Source organism: Perognathus longimembris, chromosome 18 (genome assembly GCF_023159225.1).
Source record: "Perognathus longimembris pacificus isolate PPM17 chromosome 18, ASM2315922v1, whole genome shotgun sequence".
Lineage (NCBI taxonomy): Eukaryota > Metazoa > Chordata > Mammalia > Rodentia > Heteromyidae > Perognathus > Perognathus longimembris.
The window spans coordinates 33,802,050-33,814,177 of NC_063178.1; the positions used below are offsets into that span (position 1 = coordinate 33,802,050).

The following is a 12,128-nucleotide window of genomic DNA, read 5'->3' on the forward strand; positions in this document are numbered from 1 at the left end:
ATTGAGAGATAGAGATATATAGATATATTAAGAAATTTCTCGCCTTTTTAGACATAAAGACAATAAGCTTAAAAACAAATTTTATTAGAAACCCATACTATCTGTAAAAAAAAAAAAAGACCCAGTAAAATGAAGCATTAAATAATTGAAGAAAAATACTAAAAACTGAAATTCCCTCTGGAGTTTTCCTATGAATTATTAATCTATTAGATTTAGAAATGAATCATTTCTCACCTTCAATCATAGTAAAGGATAAGTGGTTACTACTCCTTTTAAGTTCTTAGAAAATGATACATAAGTCAAAAGAATGAAATTGTTGTCATGCTATTCCTTCATCTAGCCCTCCTGAATCAACTAAGGGCATGTCACTTTACTTTGTGTGATCACCTCAACCACAAGCTACACTGAGAATACTAGCCCTGGAAACTTTTTTTTTTGCTATTTTCTTCCTGAAAGGTTCTTCAATTGTTCCACTGAGTATTAAGAGTATAAGATTATGGATATCATTCAGAGTGCCATTCATTCATTATTAATTTAGCAAATTCATTTTGTGCTACGTTATTTGCATGGCCTTTTGAAATTACTAAAAATACGATGATGAGGAAAACAAGTTATTCCTATTCTTGTGGACTGTAAACTCTTCTAACAAACAGAAACTCTAGAACAATCTTGCATTAATCAGGTGATGACCAGTGTTAACACAAGTTGGAAAAGAAGCTACTCACCCATTCTACTCCACAGTTTAAGGACAAATTTCTGGAAAACTGTTCACAGGAAACTAAACAGGCTGACATGGAGGTTAAGAGGACTGTGATCAGCAACCTTGTAAGTGACTAGGAAGAGGGAAGAACTAACACATTCCTGTTTACATTAAGGATGCTCTTGACCCTTTACAGAAAAGAAAACTACACAGAACCTTACCTCTAATAGCATGTGGGTATTACACAGAAAAGGAATGTTCACAGATAACCTCTTGTGTCCCAGAAGTCACATAACAACCCTGAGTATTTCCATATGATACCCTGAGATGCTTTCTTCCACTGTCATTCAATAGCTAGAATGTATAGCTATCCTAGACATATGTGTAACAATAATTTGTGCATTTTCTGTTGCCACTTTATAATCTTAAGTAGGATATCATACAGTAAAATCAGATTTGCTTGCTTAAAAATATTTTGCTATGTTGTTACAACATTGAATATTCTATGAACTCAGTTTTTTTGATTTTAGAATGAATTTAAAATATCTCTATACTAGCTATCCTAGTTGCTTTAAAAGCTGTAAGGACTAGCATTTCTAACACATATATTAAAATAAATTGGAAAATCTAGAAGAAATGGATAGATTTCACGAGGCATATAAGCTAGCAAAGCTGAGGCAATAAGATAAAAATCACCTTAAACAGACCAATAGAAAGCAATGAGATTGAAAAAGTACAGCACAGTCTCACCACAAAGAAAAGTCTATGCTCTGAGAGATTCATAGCTGAATTCTGTAAGACCTTTAATAAATAAAGCACTAATATATGCAAAAGAAATCCATGAAATATGGAAGCACTAGAAGTATCATTCTATAAAGCCAGCATTATACTCATCTTAAAACTGTATAGAGATCTAACCAAAAAAGGACAACTATAAACCAATTTTTGATGAATATAGACATAAAGTTCCTCAATAATTATTTTCAAACCAAATTCAACAAGAAATAAAAAACACATTTACTATAATTAAGTTGGTTGCACTGTTAATAGGTAGCCTTAATTCAATATATGGAAATCAATACAGTACAGTACTAGAATAAAAAATAAGTAGCACACAATATTTGAATAGGTGCAGAAAAAAGCCTTTCATAAAACTCAGTATCATTTTATGATGAAACCTCTGATGGACCTAAGCATATACCTGAACATAGAGTACTGTGACAAATTTCAAACCATTTTCTTGAAAATTGAAGGGCAATTTTTCATATGTCAATGTTATATCTAAAATATAAACATACACAAAAAATATACAAGGCCATAAGTATAGACACACCCCAAACACATATTCTAAAGTAAGAATAAGCTGCTAAGGGTTCAAATTGTATAAGTCATTTGAACAAAATCAATTAACAGGACGGTGAAATGCATTTTCCCATAGAAGCATAAGACTAAGGGGAGACATTGTACATAAACAGACAAAGGGGAAGAGGAAACAAACACATCATAATATTTAATGTGCATCTCTGAAAAATGAACCAGATAACATGAGGTAATGGGTACATTTGGGACAATGGGTTGGGGAGGAATGATCAAAAGATAGCTTTGATCAATATGTACTATAAACAATAACTGAAATGTTGCATTGAAATACCTTTGCACAACTACTTAAATTTACTTAAAATATGATGAATATTTAAAAAGAAATCAAAATGGTATCAGCTAACAGAACCACTCTAATTATAAGAATGAAGCACATAAACACATTGTGACAGCACAAGACCTAGAATAAAACAGCACATAAAAGACATACAGTATTATACAGATTTTGAATGAACTGTAAACTAAGAAAGTTAAAAAAAAATCAATATTTTGCACACAGAAAACAAAAAGGAAAAAATTCCTCAGTGTAAAAGCTAGTTTCATTTCAAGCACAAGCATAATTCTTATGTGGAATACCAAACAGGGTACGTGGTGCTTCAAATAAAAAAATTGTAAATAACAATTTAGAATCAAAATGTATTTTCTTATACAAATGATGTCCAAGTGAAAAATCATTCAGTCAGACTGAAATTTTATTTAATTTACAATATACCTGAAGACCATAACAACTAGAACTAAAAACCAAAGTTGGTGCTTTATTTTAAAAGGAGGCATTTCATTTTTTAAAAATTTTAAAATGCTTTGAAAAATAAATGAATGCTTTTACTTTGGAGCAATGGGATGAATTTTCATTTTCTTTCCCTAGGAAGTACAAACCAAAGTCTCTAGGGGAAAAACTCATAAATCACTTTGCTAAGTATTTAAATATATTAATATCTGGGTTGAATAGGGAGATCAAATCTTGAAGAATAAACATGGTATGGGTATTTGGGGATTGTTTTTCCTGAATCATGTAACTATCCAGCATATTTAAGTTTCCTTTTATGAGAAAAATCTGATTCCCCCACATGGCTTTGCTTCTGTGAAGGCACAGTGTGCAGGCCTATATAACTCTCTCTTAGACAGAACTTAGAAGCACGACTTCTATACTGTGATAGTATATAGAGAGTTTCCATAGCTTTGCTCTTCTTCAAGTTTTCCTTTGTGACAGACTCAATCAAGACAAATGTAAAATTGTGTAGTGAAGATAAAACCCCTGCATTCTAGCCAAGTATACTGTACAAAGATCTGGAAGTATTCAACTGTGCAGAAGTCATAGAGAAAGACAAGGGACCTAGAAAGAATAGCTCCTTATTCTGTGCATAAAATCCTGGGCTTATCATGAGCTGAGAACACATGAAAGAAACTCAAAGTAGAATAACAAAGCCACAGTAAATGAGTGTAGGCAACAACCTAGATCTAGACTGTCTTCTTGGTGAAGCACAAACAGAATACCAAAGCCTATATACATCTACATAGCACAGTTAAGACTTGAAGACTAAATGTCAGAACCACCACCACAGAAGGAGGATTACACTTGTGATCTAAACTGAACAGTTCATTGGTTTTGTTCAGGGGATTTTAATAAGACCAAAAAATGTAAAATGTATTCAAAATATACAAAACATTAAACAAAATAACCAGGAAAACCTCACCAACTTTCAATCCTGGTACAGACAGGCATAGGGATAATTATGTTGTTTTGATTATTTACAAAATCTTTAAAGGAGCAGTTATTATTACCATGCCTTTCAAACAAGGAAAAAAAAACTCTTGAAAACATAAAGATCACTATGCTTATTAAAAAAAATTAGAAGCTATGTAAAACAAAAGAATTGAACATCTGAGAATTAAAAATATAGGTAGCAAAGAATATTGAATTTGTGTCTGTGGCACAGGGAAGATAATAATCAGGAGTATGAAAACACTGATGCAGATTAGTTCAAACTATCCTGTCTGACCAAGAAAATTGGAAAATGAGTAGGAAGAAATGTGAATAGAACCTCTAGATTCATGAGGCAAAATAAAAACTCTAACTTACAAGTATTAGAGTTCTAAAAGAAAAAGAATGAAGAGATTAGTACAGAAAACAAACTTAAAGAAATAACAGTTTCCCTGAATTTTATGGAAGGTACATTATTAACTTACACATTATAAATTGATGAAGACCAACAAAATAAACTCAAATAAATTTAATCACACACTATTTTTAAATTTAAAACAAATCATCACCAGACTGCTGATAACCTTTTCTTTCAAAATATTGTAGAAATACTTACTATACTGACCCAAATAATCTCTAGCCTTAGAAACATGCATACAGTAACCTATCACATATAGGGGAATAGTGATTCAAAAACTAATAATTCTCATCTGACATTACCAAGAAGTACAATGGGAAATTTTGGAAAACTGAAATAAAAGAACTTCCAACTAAAACTATATATCCAGGGAAAATATTCATCATGAATACAGTGAATTTAAGAGACATATTCAGAGGTAAATTAAAATCAAATTCATCAATTTGTAAAGGAAGCTGAGGAGTGATGTTGGAAAATAAGTTCTATTTATATAGACTATTTTATATGTTATATGATATAATTATTGTATACTTTATTTATAATTACATATTATATATACAATATTAAATATTTAATATATACATTTTATTTATATTTTACAAGTTTTATTTATAATCTATATTCTCAGAGAAAAATAATAAATTGTAAGCCCCTAAGTAAATATCATAAACCACTTCTACTCACTAAAATATCTAAACAATTGTAATCAAGAGAAATATTAACTCTTTAGAGAGGACTAAAATTGTATAGCTGTCATAAATGGGTCACATAACACAAAAAAGGAAGCTATACGTTCAACAGAGGGTATACAATAACAATATCTTGAAAGATTTAAATTACCCAATACCTATTAAAGAATAAATAAACTAATTAGTCCCAAAGAAATTGAATTCTTAATGAAAGTTCTCCAGAAAACAAACATACCCATATGTTTTCCTTGGAGAATTCTATCAGTTGATTCTGGCACAGTAAATACTGAGTAATTTTATAATAAATGATATCAGACTAGTTGGATCTGTATGTTAAAGACACTTGATCTATGCAACGCAAACAACATGAATTCAAAACACAGCAGATCACAAATTAAAACACATTCAATAAAAAGACATGCAATATCTTCATATCCTTCTATTCGATGAGTCTTTTTTTATAATTTATTTCTTCATTGTCAAAGTGATGTACAGAGGGGTTACAGTTTCATACGTAATTAAATGTGTCTTCAATCTAGTACAAAAGAATGCTCCATGCCCAGATTAGTAAAACCATTCAAAAAAACCCTACAAACTTAAAAACCAACATGAAAAAAAATGCCTGTAGTCCCAACATATATCACCAAATAACCACCAGAAAACTCGATGTGTCACTGTGGCTCAAAGTGGTGGGCTAAATAGTGACACTGTCTGAAAACAACAAAACGAATAAGCAAAATCTTTTGCATGGTAGAGGACTATTAAAGGAAGGAATTACAAAAAAAAAATCACTGTACAATCCAGCACTAGACTCCTGAGTTGAAGAAGGAAAAATTAAAATCAACAAGGAGTTAGCATAGATAAAAGAAGTTACATAGACCAGGTCATGGAGGAAGAAAACCCATGGAGGGAAAGAATTGTCAGATCCCAAAATAATAGCTTTGCAGTCAAGGACAGGGACCAAGAAGTCAACAAATGAAATCAGTTTACCCTGCAAAAGGAGAGATTCCTAAACTCAGTGTTGTGGAGAGTAAACAAATAGAAAAGCCTGGTAACTTTACCACCAGCCTAGAGACAGACAAGAGCAGGGTAAGGTACAATTTGAGAGACAAGACTGCCACAAGAACAGGCCCTCCATATGTACTCTGACACTCATCAAGAGGTAAAAAAGTGGCACTTTAGGGATGCCTCTCTGGGTGACTAAGGGACAAGTAGCCACGTGGCCATGATTAGGACACTGAACCATAGGGTTAGGAGGCTTGGGAAAGGAGGGCCAGCAGCACTAGGCTGCAAAACACCTGGTTTGCCCAGTCTGAGAGCTGAGCATGAGAGTTTGCATACTAGGAGCCAATAGGCTTACTCTAAAAAGCCTTCTAATTATTTAGAACATTTTAAACCCACTCTCTTAAACTTTGTTCCACAGTGGTTCAGGCTTGCACCCTCCCCTCCAAGTCTCAATGAATCTGTGAGAACTCAACATAGGGAAAAATCTGTTCTCAAGAAGGGCCCATTGTAACATTCACTGAGCTTCTGGCAAGAAATATGTGGATTATGATAGATACGGTTTTGAGTTATGAGAAAGTTCCAAGTAAGTATGCTTACTATCATCTGTACCTGGATACTGCATCCCTTTGTATTTGTTCAACATTTTCAATGGAATGTTAATTTTGAAATTTCCCAAATTTCATAATTCTCTTATTTATGCCTTAAGGAGAACCAGGTTGGGAGATGTTCTTTGCCTACTGCAAAAAAAAAAAAAGTTTTCTACCCTGTGGTCATTTCTCCACATCATCTCATATATATTTGTCATATGGTTCCATCAATTATTTAACCTTATATGCAAATGTGGTCTTATATATTAAACATGGTCTAGATGTGTGATGACTGATCTGTTTGGGTAGCCACATTTCTACTTCTGATTGCATGAATATGCTTGGCTGTTTAAGTAGTATTGGCAGAATCCTATACTTCTTGTCCTGTTGTTCTGGTTATAATTTATATGCAGTGAATTTTCAGAAAAAATTTTTTTCTTTCAATGAAGTCTGATTCATGTGTCACAAAGTCAACGCTTACGAAGTAGTTATGGAAAAATGGCAATTTTTGATATCTGTTAGGTCCATCTGTTGGGTAGTCATATAGCAAAAATGTATATACTAAAGGCTGGAAATTAAGATATATGTGTGTGTATATATATATATATATATATATATCACCATTTAAATTTGTTTTGAACTCATTTTTTGTTACCTTGGTCTGAGTTCCATTCTCTGTGTTTTAATTTCTCATATTTCTCTATTTTCTCAATTTCATATTTCTTCTCTATTTTCTAGTTGACACAAGAATTCATGCAATCAGTTAAATGCAGTCATGTAATTTGTAAAAATATGTAATATGATTTGTGCAAGTACTGTAGGGGTTTCTCTACTTCAGAGTGGTTGTTGTGTGTGTACCTAGAAATCACTAAGTCTCCTTAAATTTTTCCTTTGACACTATGTTGTGTTATTAAAATGTTTCCTGTGGGCAGAGTTCAGGTTCATTACATTTGTACATATCCACGACACATTGTAAAGATAACGATAAACTAAGAAAATCTTCCCAATCCCTGGTTGTTTAAATCGCTTGGCAAAACAGATTAAAAATGTTCTCAATCAACAATACAATCAAAATATATTCTGAAGGTAGCAAAAGCTTCTCTCCTTGAAAGTCTGACATGACAAAATACTTTTTCTAATTTGTGCAAATCACATCTTCAGTAAGGATGCATAAGGGAATATCCTACACAAGTCCTTACACATTAATTAGGCAGTACTTTAATAGCTCCAGTATTCAATACAAGGGCTAGGGGTTCTAACTATATTTCTTATTTCTACAGTACTATTAAAATACTATGTGGTATAGATATTATAGGTATATTCTCATTCTTTTTATTACTCTCAAAGTACAAATAGAATAAAGTTAGGTATAAGGCATAAGGCACTGAATATTTGCTAGGGCTTGCCAGTCACTAACATGATAATTTTCAGCAAGCTGCATTTAATTCATTAAAATATTCATGTTCTGGTTGATAGTTCATGATGCAATGTGGCAATACTTTTCACTTACAAAAATGTCATTTGACTGGAGAAATCTTTTTTTTTTTTTTTGGCCAGTCCTGGGCCTTGGACTCAGGGCCTGAGCGCTGTCCCTGGCTTCTTCCCGCTCAAGGCTAGCAGTCTGCCACTTGAGCCACAGCGTCGCTTCTGGCTGTTTTCTGTATATGTGGTGCTGGGGAATCGAACCTAGGGCCTCGTGTATCCGAGGCAGGCACTCTTGCCACTAGGCTATATCCCCAGCCCCTGGAGAAATCTTTTTGATGAGATGTAATGAACAGCTGATAATCACGTGCCTATAGATAGTAAAGAATCAAATGAATATTTCTATCATGGCAAGAGTCTCATTGATATATAATTTCTGCAATATCAAGGGTGCCATTAGTGACTTTCGTAGATATTCCTATGTGCTACATTAGTTTTGTTAGTCACTGTAGAGTTAGTGAATGTGCTAATTGTAGGTACAGGTGCACTAGTAATAGGTTGGCAATGATGCTGCCTTAGAGGGCAAGATTATGAAGATGTAATAGTTACGGTGGCATAAATAAGTATGCTTATGACACTCCAAGGAACACAAGCTCAATCACACTTTTATCACAGCTTAAGTACTACTATTCAGACAAACATAAATGCTACAGTTGCACCGAAGACTGCAGGTGCTAATCTTACTAAGTTCAGTTCAGGGATTGACACTGCTGCTGCTATTCTGGTTGTACTACTGTAAAGGGCTATTTCACTGAGGCCAATGATTATTTCATTTGTGAACTCCTTAATAAAAAAAACTTGCTAACTGAATCCAAGTATTAATAAAAAAAAATACAACAGATATATTACATGAGGGAGTGGGTATAGATTCCTACAATGCAGCATTAAACTATGTCATGAGCTGGAAAAACAACCCTTCAACCCTCTACCACAGATGGAAAAGATAACCTTGCAATACCCAACCCAAAATATAACCAGAAACACTTTCTGCAACAAAAATGGATGGCAGCAAGTATGACCTGGGGTCAACAAACAGCTGAACCAGGAGGCAGAGAAAGTAGTGTGGAAAGTGGGATATACCTGGACTTTACATTACATTATAATCCTGGTTTTGAAAAGCTATGTGTAACTCTTATACTATCTAATTCCTGACAACACTGAGATGAGTGAGAAAACATTTTCAGGGTATTTTCTCTGATTCCCTTCACTGGAAGGGAAAAATTTACATTCCATTTGTTTTCCAAATAAGTTACACAGCTGCATTCCTCAAGAAACTGCAAAAGACTCAAACTTAATTCTAAAATTTGGTTTTCCAGACTCAATTTCTGCATGTGGAGATTTTTATTTTTATTTTTTGTTTGCCATAGGACTTAATGATGAAAAGGGTGACATTGATCGAGCTGCATTGTATTTATAAACTGCTTTGTTGAATGGCAATCATCGTACAACTTCTTAAATATGACAAAAATATTTTGGGAAATATGTAGATGGAATAATATTAAAGATTAAGTGAGAAGTAAATGAATTAGAGACTAAAAGAACTGTTGAAAGAAACAACCAAAAAAGTTTTCTTTGAAATGATAAAAGACGAGTCCTTAGGAAATCAAACAAAAATGAGAAAAGAAATGATTCAAATGAATAAAATCAGTGATAATATAGGGATAATTCTGAATTATAAGAAAAAACTTTGAAAGTCATTACACTAACAAACTCAAAAATCTGGTACGAATGGAATCATTCCTATGTAATATTTATGAAACAAAACTGAGTCAAGTAAGTGGATATAAAGAATTAAGGCAAATAAATATATAACAAGTAATGGAATTAAAATAACAACAAAAATTCTAAGTCCTAACTGTTTAACAAATAAATTCTATAAAAACTAAAACCAGGAGTCTGAGGAGAAGCTCGGCCCAGCGGGACCCCCTCTGTCCTCCACGGGTCGATGCTGCTCTGCCTCCATGGGTAAAGGTGACCCGAGCACGCCGCGGGGCAAGACCTGCCGGGAAGAGCACAAGAAAAAGCACCGGACTCTTTGGTGAACTTCACCGAGTTCTCTAAGAAGTGTTCAGAGAGATGGAAGACCATGTCTGCCAAGGAAAATTCCAAGTTTGAAGACATGGCAAAAAGTGATAAAGCTCGCTACAACCGGGAGATGAAAAATCATGTTCCTCCCAAAGGTGATAAGGGCAAGAAAAAAGATCCCAATGCTCCCAAAAGACCACCATCTACCTTATTCCTGTTTTGCTCTGAACATCGCCCAAAGATCAAGAGTGAGCACCCGGGCCTCTCCATTGGGGATACTGCAAAGAAATTGGGTGAGTTGTGGTCTGAACAGTTGGCCAAAGATAAGCAGCCCTATGAGCAGAAAGCAGCTAAGCGAAGGAGAAATATGAGAAGGATATTGCTGCATATCGTGCCAAGGACAAAAGTGAAGCAGGAAAGGGCCCTGATAGGCTAACTGGCTCAAAGAAGAATGAGCCAGAAGATGAGGAAGAGGAGGAGGAAGAGGAAGAAGATGACGAGGAGGAGGAAGAGAATGAAGATGAAGAATAAATGGCAACTGTGTGTGGAACGTGTGTGTGCACTCAGGCAATTGTTTTGCTAAGAATGTGAATTCAAGTGCAGCTCAACATTAGCTTCAGTATAAAAGCTGTACAGATTTTTGTATAGTTGATGATTCTTTGTAGAGAAAATACTTTTTTATGCAGATTGTAGCTTTTTGAGGGGCTACTACATACCAGTTAGATTTTAAAGCTTTTGATGTTGAATGTTCCTAAATATTTAATGGTTTCTTTAATTTCTTGTAGCACAGCAAACTTCATAGGAATGAGTGATAAATTTTGGGTTTTTTAGGATGTTGAATTTTGTTTTTTTTAAAAAAATTTGTAATAAAATTATGTATATTAAAAAAAACTAAAACCAATTCTTCTGAAAGTCATCCATGGAACAAAAAGTGAGGTATTACTATAAAATTCATTTTACTGAACTGGCATTATATTCAGCCCAGTAACAGAGACACAATAAAAAATGATAACAAAACCTAGAGAATTGTTACTTTCATGTGCATAGATGGAGAACTCCTTAAAATACTTGCCACCTGAATTCAACAAGAACAAAAAATATGATATCTCAATCAAGTTCATTTAATCACAGGGATTCAACATGTGTCAGTCATGAGTGCAATACAGCACCATTAACACACCCAAAGACAAGAGTCACATGCTCATCTCAGCAGGTGCAGAAAAAAAGCCTTAGATAGTCCAACATCCTTTTGTGATAAACAATCTAGAGAATTTAAGGAGAAAAAGAACATACATGGTAAACATACAAAAGGCTATTTATGAAAAACCCGAGGCTGACATCATAAGAACAGAGAGAATAAAGTCAGGAAAAGGCCTGTTTGTCATAGTTGAAAAAAAAATATCAGTGTACCTAGAATTCAACCCAACAAAGGAAGTAAAGAAACTACAAAACTTTTACAAAACCTTTAGAAAGAAATTGAAGGCAAGATTAGGAAGTAGAAAGACCACTCATGTTCATATCATGACATTGAACAGTTTAATATCATAAAAACAGCAATACTACAAAAGACAATCTACAAACTAATTACAACACACATCAAAATACCAGTGTCATTCTTCACTAAGATAGAGAAAATAATTCAGAATTTACATGAACTCACAAAATGCCTCAAATTACAAATGAATTCCGAGGGGAAATATGTAGTGTTGGAAATATCAGGATTCTACATGTCAAACAGTAATAACAGCTTGGTAATGGCAGAAAATAAATTTATATATCTACATCCAAATAGTACTTGACAAGGGAGTGAAAAATAGAGGTTGGACAAAGAAGGCCTCTTCACTAACTGGTGGTGGATAACTGGAAATTCACGTGCAGAAAATTTAAATGGATTCCTAGATGTCACCTTGTATGAATATCAATTCAAAATGGTTCAAAAACTTCAATATAAGACATGAAACTTGAAAATTACTACAGGAAACAGTACAAGAAAAGTTAGAACTTATTGACATAGTTGGGAACTACCTGATTAGAGTCCAGTGGCTCAGCAAATCAGAGAGAGTATTGACAAATAAGATTACATCAAGGTTAAATTTTCTGCCTAGAAAAGGACATAGTTAATAGACTACAATCACAGCCT

The 12,128-nt window shown here is 33.7% G+C and overlaps 1 pseudogene; it reads left to right on the top strand.

Annotated features, from left to right (window-relative positions):
• The first annotated feature begins 9,924 nt into the window (after positions 1-9,924).
• On the top strand, positions 9,925-10,839 carry LOC125367118 (annotated as a pseudogene).
• The last annotated feature ends 1,289 nt before the right edge of the window (positions 10,840-12,128 follow it).